The 22,083-nt window shown below is 43.2% G+C and overlaps 1 long non-coding RNA gene across 1 annotated transcript; it reads left to right on the plus strand.

Moving 5' to 3' along the window:
• Positions 1-1,289: 1,289 nt before the first annotated feature.
• Positions 1,290-6,040, plus strand: LOC113220244. The gene is made up of 3 exons (XR_003307144.1): positions 1,290-2,341; positions 4,360-4,448; positions 5,991-6,040. It is a non-coding gene; the product is annotated as an uncharacterized LOC113220244 (long non-coding RNA).
• Positions 6,041-22,083: the final 16,043 nt, after the last annotated feature.

Consider the following 22,083-nt stretch of genomic DNA (forward strand, 5'->3'; position numbering starts at 1 on the left):
ATGTAATTACTACTTTTCAGGAAAATGAAAGGCACTGAAAGATACCTTTTCCCATATTTAGGAGGGTGAGTTTTATGAATGACTTTAAATATTATGCACTTAATGATTATGTTTATTACTTTGTACAAAATATTTTTGAGGGCCAGGTGCAGTGGTTCATGCCTGTAATCCCAGCACTTTGGGAGCCCGAGGTGTGTGGATCACTTGAGCCCAGGAATTCGAGACTAGCCTGGGAACATGGCAAAACCTTGTCTCTGCAAAAATGTTTTTAAAAATTAGCCTTGTCTAATATCCAGAATCTACAAAGAACTCAAACAAATTTACAAGAAAAAAACAAACAACCCCATCAAAAAGTGGGCAAAGGATATGAACAGACATTTCTCAAAAGAAGACATTCATACAGCCAACAGACACATGAAAAAATGCTCATCATCACTGGCCATCAGAGAAATGCAAATCAAAACCACAATGAGATACCATCTCACACCAGTTAGAATGGCAATCATTAAAAAGTCAGGAAACAACAGGTGCTGGAGAGGATGTGGAGAAATAGGAACACTTTTACACTGTTGATGGGATTGTAAACTAGTTCAACCATTATGGAAAACAGTATGGCGATTCCTCAAGGATCTAGAACTAGAAGTACCATATGACCCAGCCATCCCATTACTGGGTATATACCCAAAGGATCATAAATCATGTTGCTATAAAGACACATGCACACGTATGTTTATTGCAGCACTATTCACAATAGCAAAGACTTGGAATCAACCCAAATGTCCATCAGTGACAGACTGGATTAAGAAAATGTGGCACATATACATCATGGAATACTATGCAGCCATAAAAAAGGATGAGTTTGTGTCCTTTGTAGGGACATGGATGCAGCTGGAAACCATCATTCTCAGCAAACTATCGCAAGAACAGAAAACCAAACCCCGCATGTTCTCACTCATAGGTGGGAACTGAACAATGAGATCACTTGGACTCGAGAAGGGGAACATCACACACCGGGGCCTATCATGGGGAGGGGGAAGGGGGAGGGATTGCACTGGGAGTTATACCTGATGTAAATGACGAGTTGATGAGTGCTGATGAGTTGATGGGTGCAGCACACCAACATGGCACAAGTATACATATGTAGCAAACCTGCACGTTATGCACACGTACCCTAGAACTTAAAGTATAATAAAAAATAAAGAAAAAGAAAAAAAAAGAAAGAAAAAATTAGCCTTGTGTGGTGGTGCACACCAGTAGCTCCAGCTCTTTGGAAGGCTGATGTAGGAGGATCTCTTGAGCCTAGGAGGTCAAGGTTGCAGTGAGCCGTGATCATGCCACTGCACTCCCACCTGGGTGACAGAGTGAAACTCGGTCTCAAAAATAATAATAATGTTTGAGAAATCATTCAATTTAAGCAGGTACTAAAGAAGAAATTAAGGGCTCTTCCTTACTGAAAGTTTTTCCCTGAGAAATAGAAACTTGGCACCTTTGTGCAAAACTTCAAATGACTTATTATTAGGTCAACAAAATTAAATAATGTTGAAGCACTAAGATTGTTAGAGAAGCTTAAAGATATTATTATCATATTAGTGTCTACACAATAGTGTATCAACTTTTATTCAACATTATCACCTTGCTTTTTGAGGCAAATATATTTTGTATAAAGTATTGAGAATGTCTGAGGTGTTTCCTGTACCTCTCCTGGGTTCTCAGTCTTATCTTGGTATATAAAACCATTCAGGCTTTAGGGGTATCATTTTTTTCCAGATACAATTTTCCAGATGAGCCTATAATATTCTGGAATAAACAACGAACCATTGTTTATAAAATTTAGAACAACCTTGATAAGCCTCAAGATTCCACAGCAGGACCATTGCAATTCATATGACTGGATGAGGCACGGTATCATAGAAACTTAATTCTGTCGCTAAAAGACATGTGGTCTTGGGCTAAGGTCTTTCACTGCCTGTCTTTTTCACAACCATTATGACCTCTTCTCAGCTGCAGTTTCACCCTGAGGCCTTGTGCAACTGAAGTTGTCTAACTGGGACAGTTACCTGTGCCTGGGCAAGTTGATACACTTACCACAGGTTGCCTAATACTGTTTTCTTTTTAGCATTTTAACTGCTTTGGACTCTGCTTTGGATTGCACAAGGTTCACTTCTTTTTCTTTTTGTTTAATAGAAGCTGTTGTGTGACTAAAGAAATAAAAGGCTATACAAATAAGTATTTATTGAACACTGTTCCTTGCCCAGCATTATGTTAAATACAGATACAAATCAAGGAGACAATTCTGAATTTCCCAGTTTTCTGTTTCCATGGATATGGCAGCTTATAGAAGGTGAGAGTCCTTAGGTATACTTCATTGTATTTTGTGGTGAAGCAAGGATACTGTGAAAAATAATCATAGACTGTCCAAGTATGTAACTTCTATACACAGTGCATTTGACTTTCTGCTTGTATAAATATAAGTGCTGCACTTATGTATCTTTTCATTACTTATACAGTTCTCAATGCTATCCTTTGCATTAATATTTGCTTTTGAATAAAAATTCAACATATGGCACATATCATTTTGTTAGACATACATTGCATGTCTCTAAGACAATGTCAAGCCAAAGTGGATGCCATCAGCTTGAATTTTTATGTGTTAAAAAAACACACTGGATAAGAGCTTTTACCTCTGAGTTATAAGAATATAGGATATTTTTATTTCTTTGCAACCTTCTGTATTTTCCAATGGCCTAACATGGCCTAACATGAATAATAGTAATTTTATATAAATATATATGTATGTATGTATACATATAATTGTATATTTGTGAATATGCATATCCATATTCCTAATGGACCTCAAGATATCATAAATTTCTGCATCCTGCCTTCAAAAGTGTTATGTGCCATTATCTCTATAAGAGGTCAATCATCAGAATCCCAATAATATTAAGTGACTTATCTAGAATTATTTACCCAGGAAGTGATGGAAGAGAGATTAGAACCAAGATTTATCTAACTACTAGTCTTGTATTTTTCCTGTTTAAATGCAAATGACAGGTGGAATTTTGGGACTCCCCTTTCCTCCAGCAGTATAGATGTGTGCTGCCTGCTTTATGTTAAAACTGGCATTCCAGAACTTAAAGTGTGCAATCCAAGTTTGTGTGTTTGTGTGTCTACTGTCCTTAGTCATTTTAAACATTTTTATCTTTTTTTTGTATATTGAAGAATGTCTTACAGAGTAAAATGCTTATATTAGACGTTATAAGCATTTTGGTACCTTAAAGAAAATATAACAAAAAACATTAGCAGTGGTTGCTTGTGGATTATTGGGTAATATTTGTCTTCTCATTTACACTTTCCTATGATTTTTCTTTTTTTCTATAATGAGTACTTCATAGTTTACCAAAAAAATGGGCAGTTCCTCAAAATATTAACATAGAATTTATGGCCCAGCAATTCCACTCCTAGGTCTATACACCCAAGAAATTCAACAGGCACTCATATAAATCCTTGTACATAAATATCCATTGCAGTACTAGTCACAATAGGCAATAGGTAGAAACAACCCAAATGACCATAAACAGACAGATAAACAAATTTTGGTATATCCGTACAATGGTACATTATTCAGTCACGAAAGGGAGCAAAATATTGATACATGCTACAACACGCATTTACCTTGTAAATAATACAAGAAGTAAAAGAAGCCAAACTCAAAAAGTCACATATGGTAAGATTCCATTTCTATGAAACACCTAAAGTAAGCAAATCCATAGGAATAGAAAACTGAGAGGAGAGTGGAATGGTGAGTGACTGCTAATGAGTATGCAGTTTCTTTTTGGATTAATTAAAATATTCCAGAATTAGATATTAGTGACTATTGGCCAAATTTGTGAATATGTTAATATATTTTTAAAACTACTGAATGTATAACCAAACAGGTAAGTGCTATGATGTGTAAATTATATCTTAATTTCATAATGAAAAAATATTATTAAATATAGGCATCTGCAAAATTTTGGTTTCTTTTTCTTACAACATTCATATTTTTTAGTTTTAAAAATACAAGATAAAATAATTTCAAATTTAAACTGGGTAATTTCCAAACCCATATTTATAAACAATCTGAATTTATAGAAGGATGCAATTCCAACGGTAAATTTAATTTTATGGAAAAGAGAAAAATATTAGGAGAGTAAAACAATGTTCAAAAAATGGGAAAAAAGCAGCCTATATATCTTAAAGAAAAAAGATAAGCTACATTTTACTGATTTTGAATCTGTAAAATAGAGGTTTTGAATATTCTTGATTCAAGAGATAACTAATTAATAAATTTTTTTTAAATTTTCTTTTTTGAGACAGTCTTGTTCTATTGCCCAGACTGAAGTATAGTGGCACCACATACCTCACTGTACCTGGAACTCCGTGGCCCCACCGTTCTGGAACCATAGGTATGCAAAACCACACACGGCTAATTTTTTAAATTCATTTTTTTCTAAAACTTGCTTGCAGGACAAAATACAAATTTTAAAAATATATATTTTTGTAGAAACAGGGTTTCCCTATCTTTCCCAGGCTGGTCTCAAATTCCTGGGCCCAAGTGATCCTCCTGCCTCAGTTTCCCAGTGCTGGGATTACAGGTGTGAGCCACAGTGCCTGGCCTTAACAGAAATTTCTAAAACATCAAAAGATGCATCTAAAACCAGTCATTCATGAGCAGTGTTGCTGAACCTATAGAATCCATGTTGGAACAAATTTTCATTTCAAAAGGAAGCTTAAATATAGAAGCAGCCAAGTCATTTTACCAAATATACTTCTGAAAGAGTATAGAAATCCTATTTCTAGGGAAACAGAATACTGAACCTAAATAAATATTTGTGTTCCAAAGGGCAATCATAACTTAATGACTCTCCTTAAATGATTAACAAGAACATTTAATTTAAAGCCAACCTGTTTACAACACAGCCTTGAAATACAGTTTTTTTTCTAACAGAACAGGGAAAAATGTTCACATAAATACTAACCTGAGCTGCCATTATGGTCTAGCAATAGAACACAATTCAAATGAATTACCATTGGTAGCCTAGTGAATTAAGTGAGAGAAAAAGTCCTCCCCTCTCTCCTGAAGAAGGGGAGCTTCAACAAACTTCACTAATTGGAATGAGAAAGACTAGAGAGACTTATATCGTTTATCTCTCTATATAACATTAATAGAAAAACACTAGCAACATATAGTCAGTTACTTGAAATAGCCTATTTCTGTAACCATCCAACAGGTTATTTCTGCCTACCGCACAAACAAAATCAACTCACAGAGACCATGGCATTACAGTAAAGAAAGACTTTGATGCTGGTGATGCCATGTTGGAGACAAAGTTATTACTCAAATCAATCTCATTCAAGGCTTTTAGGTGAGGGCTTTTCAAAGGTAGTTTGGTGGACAGAGGGCTAGGGTATAGGGAGTGCTGATTGGTTGGGTTGGAGATTGTTTGGACGAACGGAGGCAAGATGGTGCACATCCGGGTTCTTCATCCCCCCCTCCCAACTTTTCCCGCGCGGAGGCAAGATGGTGCACATCCGGGTTCTTCATCCCCCCCCCCAACTTTTCCCGCGTGCGCGAAAATGCAGCTGGCGCCCAGGGAGGGTGCAGACCAACTGGGCATGCGCCAGGTGACGTCAATCTGAAGAGACCAAGATTTACCTGGTCGCACCTGCGGAACGCCCCTGACACGCCCATGCCCCACCTATTGCCCTCCCACTCCTAGAAAAGCTGCTCTCCGCCATTGAGCCACGCGGACTTCCCAGTTTCTCATTGCTGTTGGAACTGTCGGAACTCCGTCCGAGAGCTTGGGGGAGGGGAACTCTGCCGGCCTTCTTTGCCGGAGGCCGACAGACTTCTTCTCCACACCTTGGGTTACTAAAATAAACTTGCAGTTTTGCGCCTGACCTTTGCCTACTTGCTGGTTCTTTTGTGTTCGCTCTGGTGGTCTTAGAAAAACAAGACAGATGGTGCCGAACCCGGGAGGAGACCCCTCCTCAGGGCCCCCAGGGTCCGGGGAGCCTCCTCCTCCTCGTTCCACGCCGCGGACAGACCAGGACCTGAGACCCGCTTCACTCACTCTCACGGCCTCTCTGGGGTAAGTGCCCTTGTCTCCTCTTTACCTCCCTCGGCCAGAAATCCTGCGCAGGTCCGAGGTCCATTTTGAGCCACCAAGTGGCTTGGAAGCCACCACGTGGCTTCGGAGACCCTTGCAGGACAGAGACGTCCGCCTGAAGGTCCTCTCCACTTTGGCTTCAAGAGCCTCCAGTCTGTCTCTGCTGGTTCCAAAGGATGCTTTGAAGCCAGGCAGAGATCCACTTCCATTTCCATTGTGTCCATTGTGTGTCGGTAAAGAGGAAACAAATGGGAAACCCCCAGTCCAAATTTCCAAAGAGCACCCCCTTAGGGTGCCTCCTAGCCAATTTAGAAACCTTACAGCTTGAACAAGACCTTAGGAGGAAGCAGTTAATTTTCCTTTCCACTGTGGCGTGGCCGCGATACAAACTAGACAATCAGTCTCAGTGGCCACCAGAGGGCACCCTAGACCGCAATGTTCTGACTGACCTCAGCAATTTCTGCCAGCGGCTAGGCAAGTGGTCTGAAATTACTTACATACAAGGCTTTTGGGCCTTACGCTCTCGTCCCGACCTGTATAGCCGGTGCTCTTCGGCCCAAGTTATGCTAGCCAAGGACGCCCGCTCACAGGAACCCGAAAAAGAGGAGTCTTCATTTCTTTCTGTTCAGCCGGAGGATCTAGGTTTTCCCTCACTTCCGCCCTATACTCCTCCTCCTCCTCCCTCCGTCCGGAATCCTCCTTCCTCTTCCTTACCTACTAGTAATCCACTCAGTCCCATGCCTCCTTCAGGGCCCCCAACCGGCTGTCTTGAGTCTCCTGTCTCTGCACACACCCGCTCTAAGTGCCCTGCTGATGTCCCCACTCCTGCCCCACACCCTCCTACAGTGTTAGCGCCTCTGCGAGAGGTGGCTGGGGCAGAGGGGGTAGTCAGAGTACATGTCCCTTTTTCATTGGCCGATCTTTCCAAAATTGAGAAGCGTTTAGGTGATTTCTCAGCTAATCCCACCATCTACATAAAGGAATTTAGATACCTTTGTCAGGCCTATGACTTAACTTGGCTTGACCTCCAGGTTATCCTAACCTCCACCCTAAACCCGGAGGAGCAAGAGCGCATCCTAGCGGCCGCCAGGCAGCATGCCAACCAACTACATTTAACTGACGCTGCCATCCCACTAGGGGAGCAAGCAGTCCCCTCGGCAGACCCAGATTGGAACTACCAAGCAAACCAGCCTGGGCGCCGTAGGCGAGACCTAATGGTCCAGTGTTTGTTGGCTGGTATGCAAGCAGCCTCAAACAAAACGGTAAATTTTAACAAATTAAAAGAAATTATTCAAAATCCAGAAGAAAATCCAGCCGCATTCTTAAATAGGCTGACTGAGGTTCTAACCCAGTATACCCGGTTAGATCCGGCCTCCCCCACAGGGGCCACCATTTTGGCGTCTTATTTCATTTCTCAATCAGCTCCTGACATTCATAAAAAACTTCAAAAGGTAGAGGATGGTCCTCAGGCACCAATACAAGACCTAGTTAAATTAGCCTTTAAGGTCTATAACTCCAGAGAGGAGACGGCTGAGGCAGTGCGACAGGCACGCCTTAAACAGAAGGCCCAGCTCCTAGCAGCGGCTCTACAGCCCAGTCGTAACCCCAGACCAGAGAGCACATACCCCACAGACTCCAAGGCCACGAAAGGAGCCTGCTATAAGTGTGGCAAGGCGGGACACTATGCCAACAGGTGTCCGCAGGGTCCCCGAGTCCCAACGCAGCCTTGCTATAAGTGCAAGGCATCAGGACATTGGGCCAGTGAATGTCCTAACCCTCATCCACCAGCAACCCCGTGCCCTGCTTGCCAGCAGAAAGAACACTGGAAGTCGGATTGCCCCACCCTGAGAACAGGTGCCACGCCTCTACATGACCCCCTTTCCCAGGATCCTGGGAGCTCCTTCCAGCTCCTACATCTGGACGACAACGACAACTGAAGGTGCCGAGACTCGGGGACCCCCATCACCCTCGCCGAGCCACGGGTAACTCTCCTGGTAGCGGGTAAGACAATTAATTTTTTAATAGATAGCGGGGCTACCTATTCTGTTTTGCCGTCCTTCTCTGGACCTAGCCTTCCATCCAATATCTCTGTAGTAGGTGTAGACGGAAAGCCATCCACTCCACGAAAAACTCCACTCCTTAATTGCTGCCTGGCCAACAACTATTTTGCGCACTCATTCCTCATTATACCCTCATGCCCTACCCCCTTACTAGGCCGAGACATCCTGAGCACCTTAAAGGCCTCCATACACATCCCCATCAACCCATCCACTCCCCTTCAACCCTCTCAGGACCTGTTGCTCATGCTTTGTGCAGGCGCACATGCTCCTCCTATGTCGCCCCCACCCCCCATCTTCCCTATTTCTGTACACCCTCAAGTGTGGGACACTTCCACCCCGGTCATAGCTGCCCACCACCCACCAGTTCTTGTCAAGCTCAAAGATCCTACTCGTTTCCCAAACCGCCCCCAATTCTCTCTCTCTCCGACACATCTACAAGGTTTAAAGCCAATTATCACGGGACTACTTAGCCAACATATCCTTGTCCGCACACATTCCCCTTGTAACACTCCAATACTTCCAGTTAAAAAGGCAGATGGAACGTATAGGTTAGTACAGGATCTTCGGCTAGTCAATGAAGCCACCTGTCCCACGCACCCTGTAGTTCCCAACCCTTACACCCTTCTGTCCCATATCCCTATCAATTCTACTTATTTTACTGTGCTAGACCTTAAGGATGCCTTCTTTACCATACCCCTACACACAGACAGCCAGTTCCTATTTGCCTTCACATGAGAGGACCCAGACACACATACCTCCACTCAACTGACGTGGACAGTCCTCCCACAAGGGTTCCGGGACAGCCCCCATTTCTTTGGTCAGGCCTTAGTGAAAGACCTTGCCTCCTGCCCTCTCACTAATAGCAAAGTTCTGCAGTATGTAGATGATCTCCTAATCTGTAGCCCTACCAAACAAGACTCTCTTCTAGACACTGCAACTCTCCTCAACCATTTAGGCTCATTAGGTTATAGAGTATCTAAACACAAGGCCCAAATTTCTTGCCAAACCGTCATATACTTGGGAATTGAAATCACCCCAACAACCCGGTCACTAACTACCAACCGCATGGCCCTAATACGTAACCTTCTTCCCCCTCAAGATGCAAAAGAAATTCAATCTTTCCTAGGTCTAATAGGTTTCTTCAGACATTGGATCCCCAATTTTGGAATCCTAGCCAAACCTTTATAAGCCGCAGTTAAAGAAACCCCACATGGGCCTTTGTCCAACCCCAAATTAATCTCGACTCATTTCACCTGCTTAAAAGCTTGCCTTCTCTCACAACCCACCCTCTCACTGCCTGATTTCCAGCGTCCCTTCCAACTCTTTACAGATGAAAGGCAGAAAGTGGCAGTTGGTCTCTTAGCCCAGCCTGTCGGTAACACCCACCGTCCTGTGGCCTATCTATCCAAACAGCTAGACCCAACTGTACAAGGCTGGCAACCCTGTCTGCGTGCGTTAGCAGCGGCAGCCTGCCTGACCCAGGAAGCAAAAAAGCTCATTAGAGGCAGTAATCTAACGGTCCTCTCCACACACCGTCTTCAGGATCTCATCTCTCATAAAAGTATTAGCCACTTAACTCCATCCCGGCTCCAACTTTTCCATCTCTTATTCATAGAAGACCCCACTGTTACTTTAGAAGTTTGCTCCTCTCTAAATCCAGCCACTTTACTGCCAGACTCTCTTAAACCACCCCATACTAAACATTCTTGTCCTGAGGTCCTGGAGGCTCAACCCCCCAGCCACCTACACTTGCATGACCAGCCCCTTCAGAATGCACAACTAACCTTATTTGTGGATGGCAGCTCCTTTATCAACCCCCAAGGAAACAGGCAGGCAGGATATGCAGTAGTTACCTCCTCCGCAGTTTTAGAGGCAAAACCCCTACCACAAGGGACCACATCACAGCAGGCAGAACTCACTGCACTGACCAAGGCACTCCTACTATCAAAAGGAAAAGCAGTAAACATATACACAGATTCTAAATATGCTTTTCTAATCGCACACACCCATTCAGTCATCTGGAGAGAGAGAGGGTTTTTAACCACCGGCGGTACCCCTATTATTAACAAAAACCAAATACTCAAACTACTAGATGCACTGTTGGCACCTTCCAAGGTAGCCATTATACATTATAAAGGGCACCAAACTTCATCTGACCCGGTAGCAGCTGGCAACAATTTCGCTGACGTCACTGCCAAGTCAGCCGCCAGATTTTCCACCCCTAAGCCTCCTTCTGTCTGTTTTCTCTCCCCCCAATATGCCCCTAACTACACTCAGGAAGAAAAGGCTAAGCTATTTCAAAATCCGACAGCCAAACTAACTACAGGTGACTGGATATATATTGATAACAAACTAGTTATTCCTGAAACACAACTCCATACCATTCTAACAGACATACATAATTCTTTACATATAGGACCCAAAGCCTTATACAATTTTCTAAATCCCCTCCTCCACTGTCCAACACTACAAAAACACTTACTTACAATCAACCAGCAGTGCTCTACCTGCCTAAAGGCAAATCCTCAAGGCGCATTGCGTAATCCCCATCCCAGCCACCAACTCAGAGGACACCAACCAGGTGAAGATTGGCAAATTGATTTCACACATATGCCAAAACATAAAAAATTCAAATACCTCTTAACCCTTGTGGACACTTTTTCAGGGTGGATAGAGGCCTATCCTACCACAGGAGAAACCGCTAACATTGTTGCCTCTATACTCACTGAACATATTATTCCTAGGTTTGGCCTCCCGGTCACTCTTCAATCCGACAATGGTCCAGCATTCATCTCTAAGGTAGTCCAACAGGTGGCAGCCCTCCTACACATCACCTGGAAACTCCACATCCCTTATAGGCCTCAGTCTTCTGGTAAGGTAGAAAAGGCTAACGGACTCATCAAACAACAGCTCACCAAACTCTCAATCGAAACCCAGCAGTCGTGGGTAACCCTCCTTCCCTTAGCCCTGACCCGGCTGCGGGCAGCACCTCGAAGCCCAACAGGGCTCAGTCCGTTCAAATTAGTCTACGGACGGCCCCTAACCCTCCAGCAAATACCTTCCCTGCCAGCCCCTTTGGCGAACTACCTCCCATATCTCACTCTTCTCAGACAACTCCTAAGACAGCACGCTGAGTTAGCACACCCTCCTCCAACAGACGCCTACAACCCATATCTCTCCCTCAGTCCCGGAGACCAAGTATACATAAAAGATATCCAAGCCAAAGACTTACAGCCCAGGTGGAAAGGTCCATACATTGTTCTCCTGTCTACACATACAGCAGCAAAACTCCTAGGACACACGCATTGGATTCATATTTCCCAGCTAAAAAGGGCCCCCACCGAGAATAATCAGTGGACATCAGTTCAACTTTCCCCCACTCGCCTCAAACTTACAAAGCTTCCTTGACTATCTCATGCTCCCCGACCCCTGGCACCTAGCTCGCTTTCTCAACATCCTCTACATAAACCTATCAGACTTTCAATACATAGCCCCAGATCCATATCTACCTCCGGACAATAGTCCAGAGCAGTGGTTCTCCCATCTTCTAACTTTCATCGAACATCTTCAGTGACAAGGGACACTGCAACTACACTGAAAATGTAGTCTCAGTTTACATTTATATTGCTGTCTCACTCATACACTCAGACCTTTGCTAGTCCGCCTACTGTATGGCAGTTTTTTTTTTTTAATGACTGAAACTTGGCCACAAGACAGCCGAACACACTCAGTAGTACATAGTTCTGCCAGTTGTCTTCCTTAAGGCTGTCAAACTTCTCTCCGCACAATAGAGGCCCCTTCTCATGGCTCACACTTATCCGCCAAAGGCCAAACTTAACCTACACTGTGAATATAACCAATCTCTCCCACCGCTTCCTCTGTGAGGCTTTAGAAGGCCCCCACCTAGTGGCAGCCCCCCTGCCCATGGCCCTCAACCAACTGGTCGCTCTCTAAAACTCTTAACCATACAGCCATTAACTGATCCCTCTATGTCCCCATATCCTTGGTCCCCAGTCTAACTTTATACAGCCAGGCAGAAGTAGCAGAGCTTTTCCAACAACTTTCTATGCTACTACGCCACTTTCGTCAAAAACGGGCTGTTTTCCTCCCTCTAGTTATTGGAATCAGCTGAAGGACTGGCCTCCCTGCAGCGCCGAACTACCTCAATAGCCCAAGTAGCTGCCCAAAATAGGCGAGCTCTGGACTTGCTTACAGCTGAAAAAGGAGGCACTTGTCTCTTCCCTGGAGAAGAGTGCTGCTATTATGTTAGCAAGTCAAGCCTAGCAGACACTAACATTCAAACCCTCAATAAAATAAAAGCTGAAATACAGAACCTTAATACCTCAACCTTGCTGGGACCTTCCTTCTGGGTTTTGCCCATATTCCAACAAATGCTTCCATTTCTCATTCCTATACTAATACTGTGCCTTATTTTATTTTTCATCCGTGCGTCCAAATACCAACCATAGGCTCCGACTTTAACAACGCCCCTTAACAGCAGGAAGTAGCCAGACAGACCACGGCGCCCCTTTATCACTATTATCAATAAAAGGTTGGACTGTTTGGACGAACGGAGGCAAGATGGTGCACATCCGGGTTCTTCATCCCCCTTCCCAACTTTTCCCGCGCGGAGGCAAGATGGTGCACATCTGGGTTCTTCATCCCCCCCCCCAACTTTTCCCGCGTGCGCGAAAATGCAGCCGGCGCCCAGGGAGGGTGCAGACCAACTGGGCATGCGCCAGGTGACATCAATCTGAAGAGACCAAGATTTACCTGGTCGCACCTGTGGAACGCCCCTGACACGCCCATGCCCCACCTATTGCCCTCCCACTCCTAGAAAAGCTGCTCTCCGCCATTGAGCCACGCGGACTTCCCAGTTTCTCATTGCTGTCGGAACTGTCGGAACTCTGTCCGAGAGCTTGGGGGAGGGGAACTCTGCCAGCCTTCTTTGCTGGAGGCCAACAGACTTCTTCTCCACACCTTGGGTTACTAAAATAAACTTGCAGTTTTGCGCCTGACCTTTGCCTACTTGCTGGTTCTTTTGTGTTCGCTCTGGTGGTCTTAGAAAAACAAGACAGAGATGAAATCATAGGGAGCAGAAGCTGTCCTCTTGCTCTGCGTCCCTTCTAAGTGGGGCTACAGGAGTGGTTGGCCGATCCAGGTGGAGCCACTGGTGGACAGACATGTCAAAAATCCTGAAAAAAAATATCAAAAGGCCAAACTTATGATCTACAATAGTGATGTTTTCTGCAGGAATAATTGGGGAAGTTGCATATTTTGTGACCTCCAGAATAATGGCTGGTTTATGTCTACACCTTAGCAGAATTCAGGCACCTCTGTCCTCCTAGCCTGGTGTTCTCTCATTAGCTTTACAAAGGCAGTTGTATTTTGGAGAAGGGCTATTATCATTTAAACTATAAACTAAATGTCTCTCAAAGTTATCTTGACCTAAGCCCAGTAATAATTAAGGGCAGCTAAAGGCAAGGTGGGGGTTGGTTAAATCAGATCTCTTTCACTGCCATAATTTTCTCACTGCTATAATTTTTGCAAAAGCCATTCATTTTGACTTTCATCTAATTATTGAACCTGATATCATTCATATATTAAACATTAGTGATTTCTGACAACATGATGATCATCAACATCTTAGTCCTCAAATGTCAGTGAGACTAAATAATGCTTCAATCCTGTTGGTGTCACTGAGATTGTAGAAAGGAAGAAACCAGTCAGGCAGGCAATTAGGGAGGGTCCTTGGTTGAATTCTTTCAAACAAAAGAACAGTCTGCAGGCATAGATAAGGGAATTTGCACAGTGGGGCTTGCCTAAGGCGTGCCCACAGCTGCACAAGATAAGAAAGGCTAAACAGGTGACTTGCCCAGACAAGCCCACAATGGAAAATTCCATCCCCTGACACACGCACAGTTAGGGGAACAAAGCAATATGGAGTAACTCAAGCTAAGGGCCCAAATGTGCACTAGGAGGACAGGGTGGAGCTACCAGAAATTCATGCCTTATGCAGATGAGATGTCCAGCTATCATCATTTTCTTGTAAAAGCCTTTGCATTCAACTGTAAAAACAGCAACCCTCTTCCAGGCCCCCTCTCAGTGGTGGAGAGCTTTCTTCTTTTGCTTATTAAACTTTTGCTCCAACCTCACCCTTTGTGTCCATGCTTGTTAATTCTCTTGATCCTGCGACAAAGAACTCTGGGTAATACCTCACAATGAGAGACTTCTACATTGTGGTGCATTGGCTGGGAAAGGAAACATCAGAAGAATGAGTAGGAGCGGACCTCCAACTCTACTTTCATTTCTGAGGCTTTTCACCCTCATTTTTAAAAGTTAAACAAAACACTGGGCCCCTGTCAGCCAGTTAAAAGCTTTAAGAGTGGCTGCCAGCCTTACAAGACTCAGGGGACAGGCTTGCCCTAGAGGACTTTGTCAATCCCTGATTGCCCTCATGTGGTGGGAATGTTGGCTCTGTTCCAATCCAATTTCCTTTCACAGAGGACCTAGCCAGCTATGGGGTTGGAAGTGAGAGACAGGACTAGCTGGATTTCCTAGGCCGACTAAAAATTCCTAAGCCTAACTGGAGAAGGTGACTGCACCCATCTTTAAACACGGGCTTGTAACTCAGCTCACACCCAGACAGTCAGGCAGTAAAGAGAGCTCTTTAAAATACCAATTAGGCTAAAAACAGGAGGTAAAGAAATAATCAAATTGAGAGACAGGACTAGCTGGATTTCCTAGGCCAACTAAGAATCCCTAAATCTAGCTGGGAAGGCGACTGCTTCCACCTTTAAACACAGGGCTTGCAACTTAGCTCACACACGACCAATCAGATAGTAAGGGGAGCTAACTAAAATGCTAATTAGGCAAGGACAGGAGGTAAAGAAATAGCCAATCATCTGTTGCCTGAGAGCACAGCGGGAGGGACAACAATCAGGATATAAACCCAGGCATTCAAGCTGTCAACGGAAACCCCCTTTGGGTCCCCTCCCTTTGTATGGGAACTCTGTGTTTCACTCTATTTCACTCTATTAAATTTTGCAACTGCACCCTTCTGGTCCATGTTTGTTACGGCTCAAGCTGAGCTTTCGCTCACCGTCCACCACTGCTGTTTGCTGCCGTCGCAGACCAGCCGCTGACTTCCATCCCTCTGGATCTGGCAGGTGTCCGCTGTGCTCCTGATCCAGCAAGGCACCCATTGCCACTCCTGATTGGGCTAAAGGCTTGCCATTGTTTCTGCATGGCTAAGTGCCTGGGTTCATCCTAATCAAGCTGAACACTAGTCACTGGGTTCCACAGTTCTCTTCTGTGACCCACGTCTTCTAATAGAGCTATAACACTCACCGCATGGCCCAAGATTCCATTCCTTGGAATCTGTGAGGCCAAGAACCCCAGGTCAGAGAACACGAGGCTTGCCACCATCTTGGAAGTGGCCTGCCACCATCTTGGGAGCTCTGTGAGCAAGGACCCCCTGGTAACAAAATCATCTATTGCCTGAGAGCACAGCGGGAGGGAGAATGATCGGGATATAAACTCAGGCATTCGAACCTGATCACGCAACACTCTTTGGGTCCCCTCCTGTTGTATGGGAGCTCTTTCATTCTATTAAATCTTGCAACTGCACAATGGTCCCAGCTCAAGCTGAGCTATTGCTCGCCGTCACAGGCCTGCCGCTGACTTCCACCTCTCTGGATCCAGCAGGTTGTCTGCTGCGCTTCTGATCCAGTGAGGTGCCCATTGCCACTCGGGATCACACTAGAGGCTCGCCATTGTTCCTGCACAGCTAAGTGCCGGGTTTGTCCTAATTGAGCTGAACAGTAGTCACTGGGTTCCACAGTTCTCTTCCATGTCTCATGGCTTCTAATAGAGCTGTAACACTCACTGCATGGCCCAAGGTTCCATTCCTTGGAATCTGTGAGGCCAAGAACCCCAGGTCAGAGAACAAAATGCTTGCTCTCATCTTGGGAGCCACCCACCACCATCTTGGGAGCTCTAAGAACAAAGACCCCCGGGTAACAGAAGGAGACTCTGGGACAACTGAAGACATCTGATAGAGGCTACACCTCGGTGTTACCTGAAGGCCCCTGGATTAATTCTGCCCCCCAACAGCCCATCAGGGTATTGGCACAAGAACTTCCAGACAATCGCGTTTCCTTCCTTTCTTTTCACAGCTATCATATCTGCTATCCCTTCTTCACATGCTATGTTAGGGGACTATTTAAAGCCTGGGGAGATAATCTTGTTGGATAAAGTTAGCAAGTGCCTTAGTAACCAGGAATGTAACTAAAAAAAATTGCTGCTTCTGTGATTTCCTTGAGATGGGGGAATTTCAATATTTCAGTCTAAACTTTCACCTATTAAGGGCTTTTTTGTCCTCTAATAATAGGCATTCATGGCACTGTATGGGAGGATATTTTACCTGGAGTGAATACCCTCCTTTCCATTTGGTTTGTTTTCTTCTCAGTGCAAGAGCTCAGAACTGCCCAGTGAGTTTAAGCAGTTCCTTTATAAGACAAGTTAAGTTTTTCTTGCTAGGAAGCATATTATGGGGACAGCCTATTAAATCCAAAACCTGTCTTTCTAATCTCTCCTTGGAAAGTCAGTTTTTTCCTAACATTTCAAACCCTACAGCGCCACCTAGCAGGATGGGATTTTTCTCTATGGGGAGCCTTGTCAGCCCTTTGCCCCAAAACTCTAGTTCCCTGATTGCTTTCCCTCTTACATCCCTCTCCCAGTAATCAGTCCCCATGGCCTGTTTGTAATCAGAAAAACTCCCATTTCAGCAGCCAGGAGGAAGCTACCCTGGCAAGACAGATTTTAGCCTCAGTGCTATCATCATCGGAGGGAGGATGGCCAGTCAATTCTTATGTTCTTTTGAGGCATCTGTTCTGCATCCAGCTATATTGGCATCTAAGTGAGAAAGGGATCTTATGTTTAGTAGTCAATTGGTCCCATTCTCTAGGAATTCATAACTTTGCCTGGGTGGTAGTAAGAGGAAGTAAGGGATAGATTTAAGACACTCCTCCCATTAAAGGGCCTTGCCCAAATTCACCTACCATACAGTCTCTTCTGAGCCCCTGGGGTACCCTCAGAGCCTTATGGGCCAACGGATCTAGGAAATCAGCAGGGCAGAGAGCTAGGGCCTCACACAGGTAAACATGGCTACTCCTGCTGACTAGCTCCTCAAGATCCATGGGTGAAGGTCATGCTTGCATCCATGGGTGGCATCTATGTTGGTTTCCAGGACCCAGAGGAGACAGGAGGGAAGAGGAGAATGGGGATGCCTTTCTGTCTTTCTCTCCACTCTGGGTCACTCTGAAAGGAGGAAGGAGACTTCTTCTCCCCTTTTTCCTAGATAGGTAACAATCCATCTTCAAGCCTGCACTCCTCTTGAGTGCAGCCTGGATCTTCTTTAAACCTTAGACCCTAAAATTCACTCTGGGAAAGCCCCAACGTCACTCACATATAGAGGTCTTCCAGGATTTAACCCAAGTATTTAAACTCTCCTGGAAGGATGTGATGCTACTTTAAATCAAACCCTAACTGCTGCTGAGAAACAGGCAGCCCTACAGGTAGCAGAGAAATTCAGAGACAAACAGCATTTCTCCTATAGCTAGTCAAAAAAGAAAGCCAGTCAAAAAGGGAAAGAGGGTGAGAAAGAGGCAGAATCCCCATTCCCAGTAGGAAGAGAGGCAATGTCTCTTAAACAACCTGATTGAGACCCCAGTGATACCTTAGATGAGTGCAAATTAAAACATTTTCAAATGTGCATATTAGAGGGTTTATGGAGGACCAGAGCCAAGCCTCTTAATTACTCCAAACTTTCTGCGATAGATAAAAAACTAGCTGAAAATCCCTTGGCCTTTTTGGAAAGACTGAGAGAGTCTTTAGTGAAACACACCTCCCTGTCTCCTGATTCAATGGAGGGAAAAGGTAGAGGAGGGATATCTTAGAATGGCATGATGGCTTGGGACTCCATAAGCTTGCAGTTCAATCTAGCCTGATAAACTGGTCAGTTACAAGCTTTGCTGCAGGACTCCATCTTGTTTTACATTTTGACCTGTAACCACATGGCAGTACTTTGTTTTAGATTCTGCCATTTTACAATGGTGACCCAGGTTCAATCCTGGCTTGGGGAATGAATACTTACAAGTTAATAGCTGTGTGACTTTTGCCATTTGCTGATTCTCTTCCCCTCCATGAACAACTTCTAGCTCCTTTCTTGAATATTCCTTCTCTGAGTTTCCTTTAAAGGTTCTAGATTTTGTAAAAGTGTAACCACACAATGGGTTTACCCTGCCTGCTGCCTAGACAGGGCTGATTTATCAGGATGGGGAATGGAGAAGGGGTGATTCATGTGGGACTGGCTGTGCAGGAGATGGAATTCTGTTATTGCTTGGGTCTGTCTCTCAGAGAATTTGTGGAGCAGAGTTTTTGAGGATGACTGGTTGATGGGGGGAGGCCAGTGAGCTGGGAGTGCTGATAGGTCAATTCAGAGATAAAATCATAGGGAGTTGAGGCTACCTTCTTGTGCTGAGTCAGTTCCTGGTTTGGGGTCACAAGATCAGATGAGCCAGTTTATCAGTCTGAGTGGTGCCAGCTGATCTATCAAGTGCAGGGTCTGCAGAATATCTGAAATGCTGATCTTAGGAGCAGTTTAGAGAGGGTCAGAATCTTGTGGCCTCTAGCAGTATGACTCCTAACCCATAGTTTCTAATCTTGTGGCTGGTTTCTTGGTCCTACAAAGGCATTCTGGTCTCCCAGGCAAGAAGGAGGTTTGTTCTGGGAAAGGGCTATTACTATTTTTGTTTTGGACTATAAACTATAAGTTCCTCCCAGAGTTGGTTCAGCCTATGCCCAGGAATGAACAAGGATAGCTTGGAGGCTAGAAGCAAGATGGAGTTGGTTAGGTCAGATTTCTTTTACTGTCTCAGTTACAATTTTGCAATGGCAATTTCAAAAGCTGCTTACCACCCCTTTGAAAGTACCTTGTACACTCATGGTTAAATCATAACCTTAATTGAGGCTTCTTGATTTCACCCATGAGGTTACTTTTGGTAAAGTTCAAAAACCAGAAATGGTAATTGCTTGATGTGGCTAAAGTCGGGTAACATGAGATTTAAAAGGATTTTCTTAAAGAGTGCTAAGCTTAATTAAAACTGGCTATCCAAGCTATAGGTATATGTACAAGGCCTTTACTGTTTCCTCTTCTTGGATCTTGTTTTTCTGGAAAAGGTTTTTTTCTCAGTCAACTGAATTCTTTTACTCCACTTTGTCTTGCTACTCTAAATGCATGCATGAGAGGCCCTAAGATAATTTCTGATGACTTGGGACGCCTTGGGAAAAAACAAAAAGGTGCCACAGATTCCATTTTGAGAGAAACGTCCATTTTCCTCATGAAACCCCAGGAATTAGAGGCAGGTAAGTCCGTCTCAAAATCTGTTTTTGTCCTCCAGCAATACCTAGAAACTGCATGCTTTCCTAGCTGTGCTCTTAAACAGCACCACCCAGAGGCCAATAATTCAATTAGGAGATTGGTGAACAAAAATATCTAATAAATACTGAATCTGCTTCTGTTTGCTTGTGTAGTTATATATGTGTTGTGTGCAATGCCTATAAAAAGAGCTCTGATTGACTTAAAGAAAAATAAGTGCTTAAATCAAATTTTTAAAGGAAATATAAAAGCTGTAATGCCTTTTAGTTCACATAACTTTAAGAAATAAAAATCGTTTTAAAAATAATTGGTAAAATGCAGATGTCAAAATGTAAATAGGTGGCCTAAATCATGTAAGTCAGATGCTAGTTTTGCTAAATGTTTCAAGGTTGTAAACTGCCTGCTTTACAACTTGGTAAAGCCTGGGCATATCCAAAATTAACCCCACACTTAACTATGCTAGAAAAAGTCAGATGTTATCTGTGCCTAGTACATAATTAAGACAATGTACCAGTTTTACATTAAAGTTAAAAATTGCCAAGAGTTACCATTATAACATGTAAATGAGACTACTGAAATTTGATTTACGTGAAAGGTGTGTAAGAACAGTAAAATGTGTTTGTGGTAAAAGATTGTAAAAAGACATAGAAATGTAAATCTTGCCTAGGGATAAAGGATTGTTTTAAAACCAATGTAAGGGTAAAATTTGGCTTTCTCTCCCTTGTATAAGATTTTCATGTAATAGTGAAAGATAATGAAAATTTTTAATTTGCCTTGCAGATAGACTGCCAAGGAGAAGAGTGAGAAGACAGGAGACAAACTGTTTGGAAAGCTAAATCTTCCCTCTTAATGAGTAAAGGTTTTTGCCTTGTCTTAAAGTTTCTGAGTCCTAATTTTGGCAAAACAAATAACTTATGGAAACCTTATGGTAATCATATTTTGTAATATTAAGTGTTTTAAACCTCTAACATTTACTTCCGAAAATCAAACTTCAGTTCCAAAATTGTCTCTCTTGACCCCTAGCTTTTGGATGCTACAGAAGGCCCCTGAAGCATCCAGTAGAGAGGTAAACAGGATTATTTAACATGTTTAGGTACATGGGATTGGCCAAATGGTGTTTAATGATCTTCAGTTATATTTTAGTGAATAATATTAATATATGTTCCAAAATTTTATGGGTTTTCTAAAATTCTAATGTCTGAGTATATGCTAGAAATCATAATTAAGGTTATTATGTTAAGTTATTGTAAACCACAGAAAGAATAAAATTTGTCAGTCATGTTCTTGACTAACTGCCTTGGACATTTCACCATTCACAATCGTCTTGTTTTAATCCTCTTTAAAGGATGGTTTATTATCAGCTATAGGACTTTGACACATGCTCTCAAATGCAAGTTTCTGATAACTTTGGAGATTATGACATTGGAATAAAGGAAAAATGTACAGGACTCATAAAGAGCTAAAATATTCATGAATATCAAGCAAAACAAGAGTTAACAAAATGGACTTTTTAACCTTTTTGCTTAAAATGTTGCTAATCCTTGTTTTGTTTTTCAGAGTCAAGGAAACTTATTTTAAGCTATTTACAGCCTTTAATAATTATGTAAGTATATTACTGTAAACAAAATTCGGAGCATATTTGTTTCTCTCTGTCTGTTTCCTCTAGAACTTGGAAACTATTTGTGAGTATTCTTAACTTATGATAATATAATTATTTGCATCAGCACAATGAGAATCATTTTCTTTTACAAGAGGACACAATTGGAGAAACTGGTTGTCTTGTCAAGGTTTTAACCGGAAGGCTGTGCTTCCCTTTAAGGAATCAAGCTTGACTTGCTGAGCCAGTAAAAGCCCCTTGGGAAAACTGCTTTATACTTTGTCTACACAGCCCCCGAACAGGGTTCCTAACCTGTGGCAAGTAAAGAATGTCACTTTCTGCAGGCCCAGGAACCCCATGTTCTTGGGATCTCAAGGAGAGAGGAATTCACCCAACTCATAGGTATTTGAGGGTACAAACCCATGGCTGGGCTCAACTTTAAAAAGCTCTATCTGAGATTCCTGTGGAACAGTTTCATCAAAGCCAATTTAAAAACCTAGGTAAAAATAATTATTCTTGCTGCACTTTGTACAAATAATCAGGCCAAATATAAAACTAAAGTTGATTTTCCAAAAACTCAGTCCTATCATGATTTGTTTTTTAACAAAAATAAGGAGTAGAGAGAGAAAAATTATGTTTCAAAACATATCATATGCTTGTCATTAATTCTAATCTCACTGGTTGTTTTTAAGTTTTTCTCTACATTTTAAACTAACCCTGCTTAGTCCTATAAGCCAACCAGCAGTCTCTGGCTGCAGCTCAGAAAGTACAAAAAAGGATGGGTGATGTACAAATCTGAATCAATATTCTAGTTCTTGGCGATTATCCTATAAA

This window comes from Piliocolobus tephrosceles, chromosome 8 (assembly GCF_002776525.5).
Source record: "Piliocolobus tephrosceles isolate RC106 chromosome 8, ASM277652v3, whole genome shotgun sequence".
Taxonomy (NCBI): domain Eukaryota; kingdom Metazoa; phylum Chordata; class Mammalia; order Primates; family Cercopithecidae; genus Piliocolobus; species Piliocolobus tephrosceles.